The following is a 6,000-nucleotide window of genomic DNA, read 5'->3' as shown; positions in this document are numbered from 1 at the left end:
CAACTGAGTGATTTCTGCTATTTTGTCTTCTAAATCTCTGATCTGATCCTCTGCTTCATCTAATCTACTGGAGATTCCTTCGAGTGTGTTCTTCATTTCAGTTATTGTATTCTTTAGTTCTAACTGGTTGTTTTTTATGATTTCTGTATCCTTCTTTATGTCCTCCCTAAGTTCCTTAAACATTCTTATCATCAGTGTTCTAAATTCTGTCTCTGAAATGTTGGATACCTCTGTTTCATTTAGTTCTATTTCCTGAGGTTTCTTGTGATCTTTTACTTGGGATATGTTTCTTTGTTTCTTCATTCTGGCTGTCCCTCTGTGATTGCTTTGATGTATTACATAGGTCATCTAGAAAAAAAAAAAAGAAAAAAAAGGAAGAAAAAGAAAAGGGGCTTCTGCCCGCTTTAATCTGCAGACCACTTGCTCAGCAATAGAGAGACTCTGGGCGACTCAGCATCAGCTGTTGGGGGGAAGGACTGAATACATCATGCGCTGGCCTCCCTCTCAGGCTTGTGTCGAGCTTCCTGCAATTAGCTGCTCTGTGCTCTGGAACCATGCTCACCACCAAAAATCCTCACAGGTTGTTGCGGGCTGTCTTCTCTGCAAATAACCTTCTGTGGCCTGCAGAGTTGGGGGCCAGGCACCAGGGGCTCAGGGTGCCCCCGGCAACACAGCTCTAGGTGGGAGGGGAAGGCCCCCAAGGCACCAAAGGATGTGGCCAGTGGCCCCCACCAAGTCAGAGCAGCATGCACTCCTGCACTGGCAACCAGCCCGCACAAACTTGCCAGGAAAGTTCTGGCCGCATCACACAGGCACACAGCTCATGGCCCAACACTCTCAGGAAAACTCCCAGCCTCAGCCTGTTGCAATCAGCTGCTTGCAGATCAGGCAGAGCAGCCCGACAGCCATTTTACAGCCTGGCAACTCCGCTCGTGCAGTGCGGAGAGTGGGGACCTAAGGCAGCTCGCGCACTCTCGAGTCTCAGTGAACAGCCTGTTGGAGCTTGAGCGCGCCTACCAGGCGTTTCCCTGGCTACGCAGCACAAGCAGTGTGGAGGGTGGGGATCCAAGGCCGTATGCGCACGCACACACACGCACGCCAGCACCAATTCCACCAGACCAATGCGGTCCCAGACTTGGCCCTCTATGGGAGGGCCCAACCCAGAAAAAATGGCACTCTCCTGTACACTACTCCACTACTCGTGTGCAAGCTCCACACCAGGAGAACAATGGTCCCCAAACCTCCGGCTGCCGTCCCAAAGGCACACAGTTCAGTCCTTCCCTGCAGGCTTCTGGGCCCCACTCTCACAGCTACTCCCTCCACCAGGGACCGGGTGAGTGCTCACCAGCGAGTTAGTCTGTATGCCGGCTCCACTGGTTCTCTAGCCGCCCTCAGCCTCACCGAGTTGAGCAAAGAGAGTCCTCACTGATTTCTACTTCCAGCTATGGTAGAACTCCTCTTCCTGGCAAAGTAACTCTGGGCTGGTGAGCTCGGTTGGGGACAGAGGGTCTCTCCCACAACCGGAGAAGCCTCCCCACCACTGAGGTGCCCCTCATGGGGTTTGCCCTCTCTCGTCTCCGCCCCTTGACATGGTCTCAAGTCCTTCGTTTAGAGGTTCTGTTCATCTAGTGTTCAGGGGACTTCCGAGGTTGAATGTTGTATAAATTATTTGTAATTTTGGTGTGATCCTGGGAGGCAGTTGGCACAGCTTCTCACAAAATTGAATGTTAACTGTAATTGAAAAATTAAAAAGGGGTCAGAGGTGAAGGGGAATAAGTGGTTCAAATTTCCAGGTATAAAACAAGTCATGGGGATGTAATATACAGCATAGGAAATTAGTCAATAATATTGTGATAGTGTGGTATCATGTCAGATGGTTGCTGGACTTATCATGGTGATCACTTCTTTAGGTGTATAAATGTTGAACAACTATGGTGTACACCTGTACTTAATATAAGGCTGTATGTTTTATATATATATATATAATATATTATATATAAATTTTATATATATAATTTTTTTTAGCTGAGCCATCCTGCCACCTGTTGGCAGCTTAGCAGCAACTCAGCTCAGGCCGGGCATCGAACCGCTGTTGCAAAAACTATATTCTTTTTTTGTGACCATAATAGTAAATGTGTTCTCCAACAAAAGCAAGGGGAAAAGTCTTCTATTTATCTTTTAGCTTCAGGAACAATGTGAGGGCTTACGTTTTGTTTTGTTTGTTTGTTTGTTTTAAATTTTGAAGCCAAGGTGATGGATGGTGCTAGGTATAAAAGAACCTCAAATAACTTTGNTTTTTTTTAGCTGAGCCATCCTGCCACCTGTTGGCAGCTCAGTGGCAACTTAGCTTGGGTTTGGCATCGAACCACTGTTGCTCAGAGCTCGCATACTTGCTCAAGCTCTTAACCAACTGAGCCACTCGGCCGGCCCCTAGCTATAATTTTTTTAATAAAAATATTTGTTAAAAAAAGATTTTGATGAGGAACTGAAGAAGAGGGAATTGTCAACCATGATTTCTAGGTTTCTCATTTCCAATTGGACAGATGGTGGTTACATTCACTGAAATGCAGAATATTGTGAAAGAACTAAGTTGGCAAGCCAAGATTAGTAACTTGGTATTTTACACATTGATTCTGAAGAGTCCAAAATGTCCAGATGAAGATATGAAAGAAGCAGGTAGATACGTGATGGTGGACTCCAGAGGAGAGATGAGAGTTGGAGGTGCCTGTTGGTTTTCTGCTCCAATCACACTTTTCATTCCTCAGTTTTTTGATGCTTGTACTCTTATAAGCCCCTTGCACTTGCTCTTTCCTGGGCATGGAATTCATTTACTTGCTTTTCCTGATTAATTCCTGATCAGTTGTCATATCTCATATGAAACATCATTTTCTCCCAGAAACTGTGCCCAACCACTAGATCAGGTCACTTTCTCATGTTACTTATTTTCATAGCTCCACAAATTTTCATAGTACTTGTGAAAATGTAATTTCACATTTATTCATATCATTATTTTTTCTCGTCTTCTGACTATAATTTCCATGAGAACAGGAACTATATCTGGTTTTACTCATCATTGAGCTATACCTTGTACCTAGCATCAATTTCCACATAAATGGTATATTGCTCAGGAGATATTTAAAAGAGTAGTTGATATTAATGTTAATGTGAATTAAAAACAAAATGATAGCTATTTATACATGGTACAAACAAAGATATATCCCTAATTGAAGGCATCAGTATTTTGTGAAGGAAAGATTCTAAGATGTCACCCCCCTACCCCCCACCTCCCAGCTCCTGGTATTCACATCCTTATGTAATCCCTTCCCCTTGAACATGGGAGAGGCCTGTGACTTGCTTCTAAACAATAAACTATGGCAAAGGCTGATGAGAAGTTACTAATGTGCTTTTTTATATGACTTAAGATTGTAGTTTTCATCTTGCTAGTAGAGTCTTTTTTTTTTCTTTCTCTTGCTGGCTTTGGTGAGGCAAGCTTCCATGTGGCAAGAAACCAAGGGTGGCCTCCTACTAGCAGCCAGTAAATCACAAGACCCTCAGTCTGACAACCCAGGAAGAACTGAATCCTGCCAACAACCACATGAATTTGGAAACAGATCATTTGCCCAATCCTGGCCAACATCTTCTGAGGGGTGCTAAAGCAGAGCAGCCACTTAAGCCATGTCCATATTCCTGACTCACGGAGACAATTAGATGGTAAATATGTGTTGTTTTAAGCTGCTGAATTTGTGGTAATATTATTATGTGGCAATAGATAACTAATTTTGAGATTTGGGTACCTGATAATGGAGTGCTGTTATAATGAATACCTTAAAATGCAGGAGTGGCTTTGAAACTAAGCAGCAGTCTGAGGCTGGAAGAACTTTGAGGAGCCTGATAGAGAAAGATAAATTGCATTGAATAGACTGTGAGTAGAAATATGGGCTTTAAAAACACTTCCAGTGAGGCTTAAAGGGAAATGAGTAGCATGTTTGGAAACTGGAGGAAGAGACACCTTTGCTATATAATGGTAAAAAACTTAGCCAAAATGTCTCCTGCAATTATATGGAAAGCAGAACATGTAAGTGATGAACTTAGATATATAGTTATGGAAATTTCCAAGCAAAAGTCTTGAAAGTCCCACTGGATTTTTTCTCAATATTTTTGGTAAAAAGCAAGAGGAGAGAAGTGAGAGAGAAACTATGAAACAAAAGGAGCCAGGACTTGATGATTTTGAAAATTTTCTGTCTCTTTAGGTGAGAAAAGATGCTGAAACTGAGAAGTGGCTTCCAAGGACTGACTGGAAAAGTGGCATAGAGGAAACACTGAGAGTGTGATTACTCAACCTTTTCTTTCTTTTGTTTTTTAATTGGGGAATTGGGAGAGAGGAACAGTGTTGGGGAATTGGGGAGGGGGACCAGCCAAGTTGTTCTTCAATCTTAGTTGTGAAGGGCTCCAGTTGCCATATGGGTTTCTAAGCTCAAGGTATTGTGTTCAGTTAGTGGCGGGTGGGCATGGCCACCATCCCATGCGGGAGTCGAACCAGCATCCTTGTTAAGAGCGCGTGCTCTATCCACTGAGCCATCCGGGTGGCAGCTCAGCTCAAGGTGCCGATTTCAGTCTTAGTTGCGGGCGGGCATAGCCCACCATCAAACAGGCAGTCTTATTGTTAGAAGCACGTGCTCTCACCAGCTGAGCCATCCTGCCACCTGTTGGCAGCTCAGCGGCAGCTCAGCTTGGGCGCAGCATCACTGGCCTATGTAGGAATTGAACCGGCGGCCCTATTGGTCAGAGCGTGCACTCTTAAGCTAACTCTTAACCAATTGAGCCACTTGGCTGGCCATACACAACCTTTTGTTAAAGCCTCAGAAGGATCAAAGGATCAGAATATTCAGTCACATAAGAGACTTGAGAGAGATTAAAGGTGTTCCTCAAGGAAGTTTAAGGGCATTGTTCCTCAGCAAAAGCAGCAGGGGTGCAAGGTAGAAAAATTCTTACCTAAAAGAGTTTTTTGGATGGGGCTTTTGTCCAATGGAATGAACCCCAGTGAAATTCACAAAGGCTCAGGAACTTTTTGAAAATATTATGTTACCACAAACACTGCTGTTTTGAACTGAAAGGGACAGAGAAAGTAGAAAATAAAAAGAAGCTATTGGATTTCCAAAATTCTACTGGCTGGAGGCAGGTTGATAAAACTGTTCAGCTGCAATCTTGTACTACCTTTCATGAAAAAGGAAGGAAGATTCAGATGTGGAACCAAGAGTCCAAAGCGTAGAGTCAAGACCCATGGAGAGTTATTCCTAGACCTTGAACCTTAATCATGGAACTTCCAATATTTGCTGGTTCTATTTCAGAATTGCTCTGACCACTTATGTCTTTGTACCTCCCAGTTTCCCCCTTAGAATGGGAATGTCTACAGCTGTTTTCCTTTGCCTGTCACACCACTGTACGTTGGGTGTCTAAGAAGAAGAAAACTTGTCTCTTTAGTTACACAGTTCCCTCAAATTGAAAGGAATTGTGCCCCAGGATATATACTTAACAAAACTACAGGTATACTTTGGAGATATTGCAGGTTTCGTTCAATACCACTGCAATAAAGCTAGGATAGCAACAAAGGAAGTCATAATTTTTTTGCTGCTGATGCAGGGTGTTCCCTTCAATTTGTAAAAAACACAACATCGGGCCCGCCGAGTGGCTCAGTTGGTTAAGAGCTCGCTCAAGAGTTTGAGCTCTGAGCAACAGCGGTTCGATTCCCGGCCCAAGCTGAGCAGCCGCTGAGCTGCCAACAGGTGGCAGGATGGCTCAGCTTAAACAAACAAACAAACAAACAAACAAACAAACAAACAAAAAACACAACATCTGTGAAGCTCAATAAAACAAGGCATGCTTGTACATCTCAGGAGCTTCATGTACACCTGGACCTGATTTAGATGATGAGATTCTGGACTTTGAGCATATGCTATATTGAAATGAAACTATTGAGAGCCTTAGGAAAGGATGAATGTG

At 43.6% G+C, this 6,000-nt stretch overlaps 1 long non-coding RNA gene across 2 annotated transcripts in view; it reads left to right on the top strand.

The window, feature by feature from the left end:
- Nucleotides 1–6,000, top strand: part of LOC109382773 (uncharacterized) — a 50,968-nt gene that overhangs the window by 12,602 nt on the left and 32,366 nt on the right. For both annotated transcript variants that reach the window (XR_002123983.1, XR_002123982.1), the window contains 2 exons: nt 3,491–3,711; nt 4,251–4,327. This is a non-coding gene — a long non-coding RNA (uncharacterized LOC109382773). The remainder of the gene's footprint in view (nt 1–3,490; nt 3,712–4,250; nt 4,328–6,000) is intronic.

This window comes from Hipposideros armiger, unplaced genomic scaffold (assembly GCF_001890085.2).
Source record: "Hipposideros armiger isolate ML-2016 unplaced genomic scaffold, ASM189008v1 scaffold_70, whole genome shotgun sequence".
Classification (NCBI taxonomy): domain Eukaryota; kingdom Metazoa; phylum Chordata; class Mammalia; order Chiroptera; family Hipposideridae; genus Hipposideros; species Hipposideros armiger.
This window is presented reverse-complemented; position numbering and strand designations above follow the sequence as displayed.